The 12813-nt window shown below is 35.1% G+C and overlaps 1 non-coding gene across 1 annotated transcript; it reads right to left on the bottom strand.

Annotated features, from left to right (window-relative positions):
- Window positions 1-1441: 1441 nt before the first annotated feature.
- Window positions 1442-1549, bottom strand: LOC123623663. The gene has a single exon (XR_006729957.1). It is a non-coding gene; the product is annotated as a U6 spliceosomal RNA (small nuclear RNA).
- Between the last annotated feature and the right edge of the window lie 11264 nt (window positions 1550-12813).

Here is a 12813-nt window from a genome sequence, read left to right as displayed (position 1 = left end):
ATAGCCTGCAACCTCCCTCATCAAAGCCAACAAATGCCAGTAGTTCTCATACTGAATCAATGTGATGGACTCTTCTGCTTCTTTCTTCCAATTTTAAGAATACCTGTGTTTACACTGGGCCCATTATGATCTTTCAGGATAATATCCCACTTTCAACGTCCTTAAATTCCTCACATCTGCACAGTTCCTTTTTACCATGTAAGGTGATATAGTCACAGGTTCCAGAGATTAGGTTATACATATATTTGGGGGATCATTATTCTGCCTACCCCATTGAATATACCACATTGATTTATCCATTCACTGATTGATGGACATTTAGGCTGTTTCTATTTTTTGGTTATTATAAATAATGTACATGACACTTCATGTACCTGTTTGCATTTATCTTTGGTATATACCTAGGAGTGGAATTTCTAAGTCATACAGTAACCTTCTTGTTGTTTGTTTGTTCAGAGACAAGGTCTTACTCTGTCATGCAGGCTGGATGGAGTATAGTGGCATGATTACAGCTCGCTGCAACCTCAAACTTCTAGGCTCAAGTGACTCGCTTTTCTCAGCCTCCTCAGTAGCTGGGATTACAAGTGCATGCCACCATGCCCAGCTATTTATTTTATTTTATTTTATTTTAGAAAAGAGATCTCACTATGTTGCCCAGTCTGGTCTTGAACTCCTGGGCTCATGTGATCTTCCTGCCTTGTCCTCCCAAAGTGCTGAGATTACAGGTGTGAGCCATTGTGCCAGGCCTAGTAACTTTATACTTAACTTTATCAGGAAGTTTTCCAAACTGTTTTCCAAAGTAATTGTACCATTTTACATCCCCAACAGCAATGCATGAGGGTTCTAACACTTGTGACTTCGTCTTTTTTATTATAGATATCCTTTCATTTTTCTTTATGGTTAGCATTTAGATGGTAAATTTATTTCCACCATTTTACCTTTAACCTAGTATTTATATCAAAATAGTTTTCTTTTTCTTTTCTTTTTTTTTTTTTTGAGACAGAGTCTCACTCTGTTGCCTGGGCTAGAGTGCCATGGTATCAGCCTGGCTCACAGCAACCTCAAACTCATGGGCTCAAGCAATCCTCCTGCCTCAGCCTCCCGAGTAGTTGGGACTACAGGCATGTGTTACCATGCCCAGCTAATTTTTCTATATATATATTTTTAGCTGTCCATATAATTTCTTTCTATTTTTAGTAGAGACAGGGTCTTGCTCTTGCTCAGGCAGGTCTTGAACTCCTGAGCTCAAACCACCCACCCGCCTCAGCCTCCCATAGTGCTAGGATTATAGGCGTGAGCCACCGCGCCCAGCCTAAAATAGTTTTCTTATGGGCAGCATAAAAGTGCACCTTGCATTTTCTAGATGTGTGGATATGTATATCCATAGCACTTTTAATGTTCTCTTCTATAGCAATATTTTTTTCTTGAAAGCCAAATTTTTTAAAGTATAGAACATTTCATGAATTTACATGTCATCCTTGCTCATGGCCCATGCAAATTTTCTCTGTATTGTTCCAATTTTAGTATATGTGCTACCAAAAGTGAGCATTCTATAAAAATGTTTTTCCTTGCTTATATCCTTACTAGATTTTAAGCCATGTGAGGGCAGGGAAAATGTTTAACTCATTTACTATTCTCTTTCCTAACCTTGTATACATTAAATATCTGATAAATGAATAAATGAAGCTTTACAGAATTTCCCAGTTGAAATTTTATTCATGGAGCTTAACACATGGTTGTTCACTGGTTCTCAACTATTTTGTGTTGGAGGTACCCTTCAGGCTATTGGTGCCACACTTGAATGGGACTGAACTGTACCCACTGTTTTTTACACAAGATGCTTGTTAACCTTTTAATTTCATCAGTTTATTTAACTATTTACTAATCCTGTAATCACTGCCTTTTCTTTCTCCTAAGTCAAAGTTCTTTTTGGTCTAGTAATTATGTGGTGTTTTCCAGCACTGGCTTGATAGAATGTTCATCTGAGATTATACTATTCCACTCTACATGATATCACACATTTCGATCAACCGAACATCCCATCTAACAGATGTGTCAGTACATGATAGCTCTTCAGTTGTAGCAGCAGTAAATTTGGCACATGATTGAAAATGTTGGCATGTAAGTGAAGAGGCTATAAGTTAACTGTTGTGCTGAGGAATTATAATGCAAAACTCCAATATATTTATTGAAAGAATACGTTTAAACATTTTTACATATTGACAATAACAGCATTTTACAAAGAGCATTTCATAAATGTTAGATCTCATGTAACTTTGTTGCTTTGATGTTTTAGAGTCTGTTGAGGATTTGTCTGAATAAATTTAAAGGCATAGGATCTGTTTTTTTATTACCATGGAAAGAAATATAAATTAGTTTTTAAAATTAAATTATGGAGAAAGTATAGACTCTTAATCTTGATTATTTTGAAAAGACTTAAATGCAAATAGCCAATGGCTTTTAATCACAGGAGACTAGATATTGCAAGCTTTAGCGACATCTAATAATAAAAAATCTGTCTTAAACACCCTAGATTAAATAGAAAAGGTTTTTAAAGATAGGCGTATATTGAGGTTTTTTTTAATATGCAAGAGAAATTATCTTGAATTTTTTATGGTTCCTTTTCCCTGTCTCAAGTTAAAATTTCCTGAGGGGAAGGAGCATATCTTTTAGTTGTTTGGTACTTTCCTGGCATAACATGCAGAGTTGGTGTTTATAAATGTTATTTGAAAGCATGTCGCCTCTCTGACGTCTTTCCTGAAACTCTCTTTCTTTCTTTCAACACTGTTCTTCACATGTGGCTATATTGTTTCTTTCAGTTTCTGATCAAATGTCATCTTGTTACAGACGAATTTCTTTACCATCTTTTATAATCTCAGTTATTCTCTCCTTGTTCAACTCTCCTTAGTTCATTACCTTGCTTTATTTTTCTTCATTTAAGAAATAAAATTATGATTTTTCTATAGACAGAATGAGAAAATATGTGAGCAATTCTAATGCATTTTTAAATGCACATTTAACTTTTGTTATGACACTAATACATGTTCTTTGTGAAAAGTTAGAAACTGTATAAATAAAACAATTACTTTTATCATGCAATGACATAAAAGTGCTTAACATCTAAATTTAATACTTCTGAGGATTTTCTTTATAAATATTAACTTATTTTTTTGTCTGCTTTTATTTTTAAAGCTTGTAATACAAATAAAACATTTATCACTAAATTTCAAATGTAAATTACAATGGAATAATATAGTATTAATTTTAACTATTGGGAGATGGAAAAATTTGGAAAGCTATGTGATGTGAAGAATTAGAAGTGATATATTAAGTGTATCATCAACATAAATTTGTGTCTGTAAGAAAGTAAAAATAGCAAAATTTTTCTTTTTATTTATTTTTAATTGAAAAATAAATATTGTATATATTTATCATCTACATGTTTTAAAATCTGTATGCATTGTGGAATGGCTTAATTGAACAAATTAAGCTATCCATTAACTCACATACTTATCATTTTTTTGTGGTGAGAATACTTTCATCAAATTTTTCAATAGTGTATTTATTTAGAGAATTAAATATTTTAATTGTTATTTATTTGGTATTATGTGGTACCATTGGTATTATGGTACCAATTAAATGTATATATGTATAGACATATATTTTAAAATTTTATTTTCATTTGACTAAGTAAATAGCAATAAACATTTCAAATAAAATTAAGTTTTGCCATAGGTTTGCTCCTCTCTTCTGAAAGAGATAGATCACATAATTTTAACTTAAAAACCTCATAGAGTGAATTAACCTGCACACATAAAACATTCTTAAAAACGTCAACAGAGATACAGAGGCCACAAGATTCTCTGAAATGTTGATTTAACAAAGCTGGGCATAGCAACATTCTAACCAAAAGATTATTTCTGCCTTGGCATTGGTTTTAGAAGTTTCAGTTTATGCCCAGATGGGAGCAGAAATGTGAGAGAACAGTTATGATGATATATTTACTACATGGTGCCGATGGTTGCTTTGAGATTTCCCTAATTGTACTCCTTTTTTGTCTAATACTAGTCACAGTATCTAATATTGATGCCAACATTTACCTTGTAGAATTGTTATGACCAGAATTACATACCAGTCAAGAATTAAGCACAATGAACATAATAGACAGTTCAGCACACAGGGACTTATTATCTTATGCATTCATTTGCAAGTTAAGTTTTACTGTTTGCTCATACACGAAGCTAAATTTGACATTTTTTTTCTAAATATGTCTCACCAACACAAGATCTCAAACACAAGGTCTCAGCAATGAGGTATTCTTTAGAGGAAAGCAGAATGCTGGCTATAATGTCTAGGTTTTCTAGCTAGCTATGTGACACATTGTTCTTCATCTATTTTCCTATCCTGTGAAACAGGGGTAATATTAATATTATCTGTTTGCCTGTTAAACATAGGGAGGTGGGAAAGACAGAAGAAAATACTTGTGAATAGCTTTTAAATACATAAAATGTGTAAAACTGTCTATTTATTCCTTTTGCACATTTTGACAGAGTAAAAAAATTGGACCAGCTGGACCCTGAGGCATTTATTTGGTATATGCCTATACATATATATGTAATTTCCTTTAGAAAGGGCCTGTGTTCTCCAGCTTACCATATTCCTCACTACTCCTATTGCTTTATAATTGGCCGATTTTATTAATTTACCTTTGCATTCCCTGTAGATATTTGAATTGCTACCACAGCTCTTAAGAATCCCCATTTGGAAAATGAAAACTTATTTTGTATAAGAACTGAAAAATTGTAATCATTTCTCTGTTAAAACAAGTTTCAGATTAGAAGATCCTTGAGATTCTTTTAGCAGTATCAACCAATGTTATATTGTTACTCTAAAACAGGAGTTCTTATCAAGTGGTCCCTAGTAAAACTCAGAGAGTTTGTGAACTTGAATGGTAAAATATATAAAATTACATCTTGATTTTCAGTGTGTCCACTAATTATGGAAGTAGGCAACAATTCACAGTAGTTTTAGTAGTACCTATAACGCCATCACTAATAGAAATCACAGACATTTTTGTATTACATTATAAATTTTGAAGATGTCTTGAAATATTGCTCATCATTATTTAAAAATTATGGTGGTTATTAGACATACTGTTAAATCTTATTTTTAATATGTTATTAAAGAGGTGCATATATTTTGCTGTATCACACGTATATTCTATTCATACTTTAATAATTATTTTCCCAGACAATTTGTTTCCTTTGCAATCCTATGTGTTTTAGCTTATGCACTTAACAACATTATTCTGAGAAGTATCTTGACAGGAAAAAAAGAAAACAAGAAATAAAATGAAACACTGTTGTTTTAAAGAAATATTCTTTTATCTAGAGAAAGTACTTATTAGTTCAAAACAAGGTACATGTCAATTCTGTGCTGTCATATAATCTTTTGTTTTTAGTGGAAGAAAATATATTGGAAATATTTATCTCCCAATTGCAAAATTATTCCTTTAGTCAGTGTTTCTTCGCTTGAAAGCACCCTTCTCACAAACACAATTATATGCACATTTTATCTTGTAACACACTTAGCTAAAAGGAGCACAAAATGGTTTAAAATTATGTATTAAGGATGTATTACACCCACCACTGTATTTACATAGACTTGAACATAGCAAAATAACCCTGTATAAATCACAGATGATATAGGTTTTTGAAAACCTGGATAAAACACTCAATTGTAAAATTTTAAATAGCAGTTATTCTCCTTTATTTAAGGCCTGGACTTTGAGAGCATACTACTTGAACAATTGTTATCTGCTGCAACTGGACAATTTACTTTTTCTACATGGTGGAGTACCAGGCAGCATTTTAATCTTAATGTCATCCGTGGATTTGTTCAGAAATGCAATCACCACACATATACCAGGTGCCTGAATTTGTCTGTAGGAACTACAGATGTGATGATATTCCCTACTAACATAGCTTTTGTCGGATCAGAGTGTATATAAGAAGGATTATGCTACTGCTGAGCAAATTATGTTTCTTCTTATATGCTTCCCTGAGAACTGATTATTAGAATTCTTTCAAAAGAACAATATGGCATTAAAAAATCCAAGGCATTAAAAACAAGTCAAAATATGAAGGGATTTTATTTAATACTATTGTAATGATATCCTCTCCCCTCACCTTGTCCCCCCAAAAAATCAATGTGGAAAAAATATTTAAATATATTATAATTTTATATCTCCAGCCTGGGTTTCTCCCTTTAACTCCAGATCCTATGTGGTGTTTAACAGAGTAGCAATATTTTACGTATTACTAATAATTTCTAACATTCATGCTAGACTGTAAACTCCCAAAAGCGCTGACCTTTTTCCTTTTGACCCATTCTACCAACCTGAGTTGGAATGCTGAGTTTTTGCAATGTATTATTCTGTGGAAAGCTTTATTGATGACATTATCCTAGACGGCACTCTAGGGGCATGAAGAAGTGGGATATGGAAGGAAGACAACGACCAAGTTACACTTGGAAAACTGGGAGAGAGTGTGGGAAACACCTCAGAAGCTGGAATTCTCCAGTTCTCATGCGTCCTGGGCTGAGTGCTGCTCTAGAGGCATTAATGCTGCCACACTTTCCACTCCCTGAGTGTCCCTTGGGACAGGTCTATAGGACAAGAGGAAGCCGTCAGGTCGAGTGCCAGTCAAGGAGGCCTTCCACACCCTCAGGATTGGTGAGAGAGCTATGGGGGAGGGTGGAGCCCCACTGTCCCTCCTACAACAGTCGTACCAGGACATGGTAAAGATGATTTCAGTATGATTCATAAGAAAGAAGTTATATGAGGTTAGGAGGAACAGTCTCTTAGAAATTCTAAGCAAACGTTTCTAAAAATAAAAAAAAAATCACTTTCTAATGTTTCTTAAATTTTTTTGCTGTTATTATAATTGTTTGAATTTGTTCAACCATAGCACGCATGTTCTTTAATAAAACTTTTAGGGAGAAGGTAGGTGGAAGGTATGGGTAAAGTACATGCAACAAGGAAAGGAAAAGAATAAAATTACAGTAGCAGAAGAAAGCAAAATGTGCTCAGTCTCCTGTCATATTTCAACACAGAAGGCATGAAGCAGGAACCAGAGGCAGATATCTCATCCTTCACTCCCACTATGCAGAAATTATACTGTGAAAAGTAGCAGTCTTTTGCTTCATCAGAACTAAAATCATATACAGTTTGCGGGCATATATTCACACTTTTGAATTCATTATAAGGTTGGGCAGGGGGTGGAGAAATTATTCATTTTACAGCCTCCACTGGAAAATGCTTCAGTTAAGGATAGTTTCTCACTGTACGGTAAATGTTTTAATTATTTTCCTCTGAGTAGAAAATAAACTGTGAAATCAGGAACTATGTGTGTTTTATTGATCATCTACTAACACCATGTGTGGTACATAGTATTCACTCTGTACATGGTCGTTGAAGGAGTGACTTTTTTTTTTTTTTTTTGAGACAGAGTGTCCCTTTGTTGCCCTGGCTAGAGTTCCGTGGCATCAGCCTAGCTCACAGCAACCTCAAACTCCTGGGCTTAAGCAATCCTCCTGCCTCAGCCTCCCGAGTAGCTGGGACTACAGGCATGTGCCACCACGCCCGGCTAATTTTTTCTATATATATTTTTCATTGTCCAGATAATTTCTTTCTATTTTTAGTAGAGACAGCGTCTCGCTCAGGCTGGTCTCGAACTCCTGACCTTGAGCGATCCACCCGCCTCGGCCTCCCAGAGTGCTAGGATTACAGGTGTGAGCCACTGCGCCCGGCCAAGGAGTGACTTTAATTGAATACATTAAATGGGAAGTTATTTCTATAATCCAGTGGTTCTTCATGGGGGATAATGGGGGATGATTTTGCCTCCCTTCCTGGACATTTGACAATGTTTAGAGACATTTTTGGTTGTCATTACTGTTCCATTAAACTCTAGTGGGTAGAGGCCAGGGATGCTGCAAAGGATCCTACGATGCACAAGACAATCTCCACAACAAACAAGTATCAGTCTCAAGATGTCAACACTGCCGAGGTTGAGAAATCTTGCTATAATACCTAGCTATTTTTGTTCATTCACATATTCTATGCATACTTTATAAAATGGCCACTTAGTTAACAATCAGCAAGTTGCTTTTTTTGGTCCAAAGTTAGCCAGTCTCACTTAACTAATCACATATAAAGTTCTTTGATTCATTCTAGAGTGAATATATCTGCCTAGAGCTTGAGTTTCCTCGGAAGTCAACCCAGAGACAAAAGATCTGCACCAGTAGTTTTTATGAGAGGTGATTTCTAGAGACACCAGCAGGAAGTACAGAAGTGAGGTAGGGAAAAAATAGGAAGCCAGTCAATGGTGGAGTATTATCAAGATGTTTTGCCAGTGTGAGCAACTGGAGCTAGATCCTACTGGAGAACCTGGGAGACGGGGTAGGGTACTGCTCAAAGCTATTCCAACTGACGGATGAGGAAGCCGGGGTACGTTTCCACCACCTGAGCTTTTGTCCTTGGCTGAAGGCTGCTCCCAGGTGCTTTAACCCTCCAGTGCTTATGGCTTGCCCTCCACACAGGCTGAGTATAGCCCACTGACAGACAAAGACCAAAGGCAGAGTCACGGGTGTTTTTGTTAAGCAGCCTTTGATGTGACAAGGAAAATGCCCAAGAGGACATGGCAGGCACCAACAGCAGCTACTCCTGGATAATAATATGGCAGATTTATAACCAAATATGAGTTCATGTAGGGGGTTATATAACATAAATTATTTACAGTGTTTTTACTAAACTCTTCCTTTTTTTGGTGAGACTCAGTACTCTTTGATCTGTATTCTCATTGTTAGCTCTGTGATACTTTAGAATCATAGAACCATAGTACCTTCCAGTGTGTCTAATCCAACCTCCTGCACAACTTGGACGAATGGATATTTAGCTTCTGTTTCAACATGTTTGTCCTACTGCTGTCTAACTACTTGATTGATTAAATTGATGCCAAGTAAGAAACAGTCTGTTTTCCTTTGTGTTTTCACTTTTCATTATGGATTAATGAATGTCAGACTGTCCTTGACATCTAGATCTATTGCTGTTAGAAATACCTTGACATTATTAGTTGATTTATTCCTGGAGAAAGATATTAAACTCAAAGGAATTGGCAAAATTTTATTCAGAAAATGGTGAGTGTTAGAAGCTCTCCATATTTTGTGTACGTTTATAGTTTAAATATTAATGAAAGCTTTCCATTAAGTACTCATTCCAGATAGGTGTGTGATACTAATTTATAAGGAAACACAAAATTAGTTTTATAGAAACTTCTAAACTATTATAAATCAACCCCCAATACAATATTCATCTCTGTCCACACATTATATTAAAGTGTGCTAAAATGTGTAAATTTAACCTTGATACATAGGGGCTGAAGGCTCTTTTACATGATTTATGGGAACACTGAGGGATTTATTTCTCCTCCCCAGTCGTTTTTCTACTATCGTCTTGAGATTTATATCATCCAATCAGGTAAAGACCACTTTCAGCCCTATTTAAATAACTGCTGATAGATCATAACTTTTCTAGAAAGGAATAGCAGACACTCTAGTGATATTCTTAGATTTGACAAATCTTGAACAGGAAAAGTTTGGCTGCTGAGATTTTCAACATCAATCCAACTCTTCATGTTCTTACAGGTCTGTTTTGAAGTCCCTAAACACAAAAATGAGCTGTCTATACCAACTTCTCAAAAACTGTTACCAAAAAAAGGTCAATTCATTTTAAATTTAATTTCAGGAAAGAGCATCAGTACAGGTTATTTTATGATAGTTACAGCAATTTATTGCCATCCATTGATGCCCTTGCTCTTAAGTTTATTTTATTCTTCAAAGTCTGATTAGATGCAATATAATTTTTTGCACAGTTGCATTTACTGCACATTTAATTTCATGCTTTTACTTATATCACTCTTTGTAGAGAGTTAATAAAGGGCAAGAACACGAGATAAAGACTTTTCGCACATTTTAGATGTCATTTTATAAATATTTTATAGAAGGCTGAACTAAGATGAAAAGTTGGGTACTACTCAAAACATAGAAATGTTATTTAAAACATTTAAATCATGCCAATGGAACAATTTTTTAAAATAGTTGATGGTATAGAAGAGATTCTAACACTAGGAAAGATGCCAGTTTTAATGATGGTTTACCAAAAGGTATTTCTGAGGAACTAATTTATATATTTAGCCGTTGAATGTGGTGTGAGTTTGCCCCAGTTCCAATTGTGATGTATGGATTCCAATTGGTATCTTTGACAAAGTGCTGTAGCAATCAACCTGGTTTTTATTTAGCTTTTGAAAGAACAATCAGCCAAATTCTAATCTCAGATGTGTGAAGTTATCACATATTTCATAAAATATGCAGCTTTGCAGTATCAAAAATGGATTTGAGACACTTATGGTAAAGCACAGTGCACGAGAGCTGCATGAGGGTGGATGAATTCATTTTCAAGAAGTAAACTTGGGGCTTTGCTTGTGCCTTCCAGAATGCATAACTTTGATATTTCTCTTGCCTTCCAGTCAGTTCAGGAAACTTGTAATTTGTCAGTGGCCAGAATAGAAAGGCTAACCGTTTTGTGTGGGAAGAAGGCAGAGCTGCAGAACTTGGAAGTCATACATGACATGTGAGCTGCTCAACGCACAAAATGATTTTCTTTTTCTTTGGTGATCCCTGATTTTTGCCAGTCATTGATCAGCTGCATTCTCCCACATAGACTTTTATAATCTGCAGTCACGCTTACTTTTACAGTGGGTTATACATTGTTAAATATGACCTCTATTTTTTAATATAGGCTTTCTTGATTTAATTCTTTCTCACTTTCCACACCTCACATAGTCAGGATGGGTTGTGGGAGATGTCTTTATCTCTAAGATGTCTTCATCTCTAAGATGCCTTTATTTATGATTGGGTTTGAGCCATCTTTGTGTATTTCACATCATGCTGAGATAACATGCTGTGGGGGTGTGTAGAATTGCTTATTTGATTTTAAAAATTTATTTCCTCTACCCAAAGAACCTCAAAAGCCTATATGCATTAGGCTAGAAGTTCCAGAATGCTCTTTTAGTACACTTTATTCCACTTTAATCATTACTATAGAAAATGAGAAAGGACAGATACATAACATTATTAGAAAGTGGCAAAAAGCTTTTTTTTTGTTTGTTTGTTTTGAAACAGGGTCTTGCTTTGTCACCCCAGCTAGAGTCGAGTGGTGTCATCATAACTCACTGTAACCTCAGATTCCTGGGCTCAAGCAATCAATCCTTCTGTCTCAGCCTCCCAAGTAACTGGGACTACAGGTACACTCCACCACACCTGGCTAATTTTTTCTGTTTTTAGTAGAGACAGGGTCTCACTTTTGCTCAGTCTGGTCTCAAATTCCTGAGCTCAAGCAATCCTGCCTTGGCCTCTCAAAGTGTTAGGATTACAGGCATGAGCCACTGCACCCGGCCAAAGAACCTTTACTATTTCTACAGTTCAACCAAACTTCTAAATTTCTCACTGTCAGTGCAAGGCAATCAAAAATATTCCATCCTTGAGACTTCTCCATTGAGTCTTAGAGTGCAACTTAATTGTAACATTAAGAGAAATATTTACTGCAAGAACTCATATTTTGAACATTTTAGTTTTACATTTTGTAAACTGCTCATTTATTCTATATACCATATGGCCATTTTATTGTATATTATTATGTTTAGCTGATTGTATTTTTGACATATTCTAAAGAAATATCCACTTGTCAATTTTTTGGTTTTCCTTACTAGAGCTCTGGCTCCTAAACATTATTATTTAATATGGCTAATAACACTTTTTTTGGATGTAGGCTACATTCTGATAGACACCTATTCTGAAGGAGATTGCTTTATTTTTAAACATGCAATTCAATGAAATCACCATTATGCAGTTCAAAACATATATATTTAATGTTCTTGAACTTGGAAGAATTACGATCCTGGAATGCATTTATTCCCATTAATAATAACTATATCTAAAGATTAAGTCCTATAGGCAAACCATATGCCAACCCTCACCACACTCTACATATTTAAAGTGGATAATTTGAGGCATACATACTCAAGTATATTTTCTTTCTTCACTTTTAGATACCATTTGAATACCTTATCTGCAAGAGAATCTCAAGCATAAATGTTTGGTTATTTATCATAACCAGCCCCTTTCACTCTGCAATAATGTACTGTTTGCATGATGTAGTAAAGATTCCTTTTGCAAATCAAGGGTGGACGATATGAGTGGCAGGGATCAGCATTAGCTTTCAGGTGATATAAAGAGGATTGGTACCCTTTGGTTTGTGTTCTGACTTTCCCATTGACTTTATATATGATGGGGGAAATCGTGTACTTACTCCATCATTTTGCAAAAGGATCTTACATCTTTTAGAAATATGTAGAATTCTAATGTAATAATTTCTACATTCTCATGAATAATTTTGCCTCTAAAGATGAAACTTTGGAAAACCCTAATGTGCTATTTCCTTTTAATGGAGTTCTACAGGGGAGAGGCTCCTACTTTAATTGACAAGAAATAGACAGCTAAGGCTTTGTGCTTTTGCACTGGCCAACTGGACACATTCAGGGAGCCGTTGTTATTATTATTGTTTTTATTATTAGTGTTTCAGGAGGTTTGATAACACAGGTACCACAGACCTTTTCAAATAGAATTTGTATCCCTGTCTATTGACACCACCCAAATGAATCTCTGAATATGACACATAGTTACCTAAGAGTTTATAAT

This window comes from Lemur catta, chromosome 18 (genome assembly GCF_020740605.2).
Source record: "Lemur catta isolate mLemCat1 chromosome 18, mLemCat1.pri, whole genome shotgun sequence".
Taxonomy (NCBI): Eukaryota; Metazoa; Chordata; class Mammalia; order Primates; family Lemuridae; genus Lemur; species Lemur catta.
This window is presented reverse-complemented; position numbering and strand designations above follow the sequence as displayed.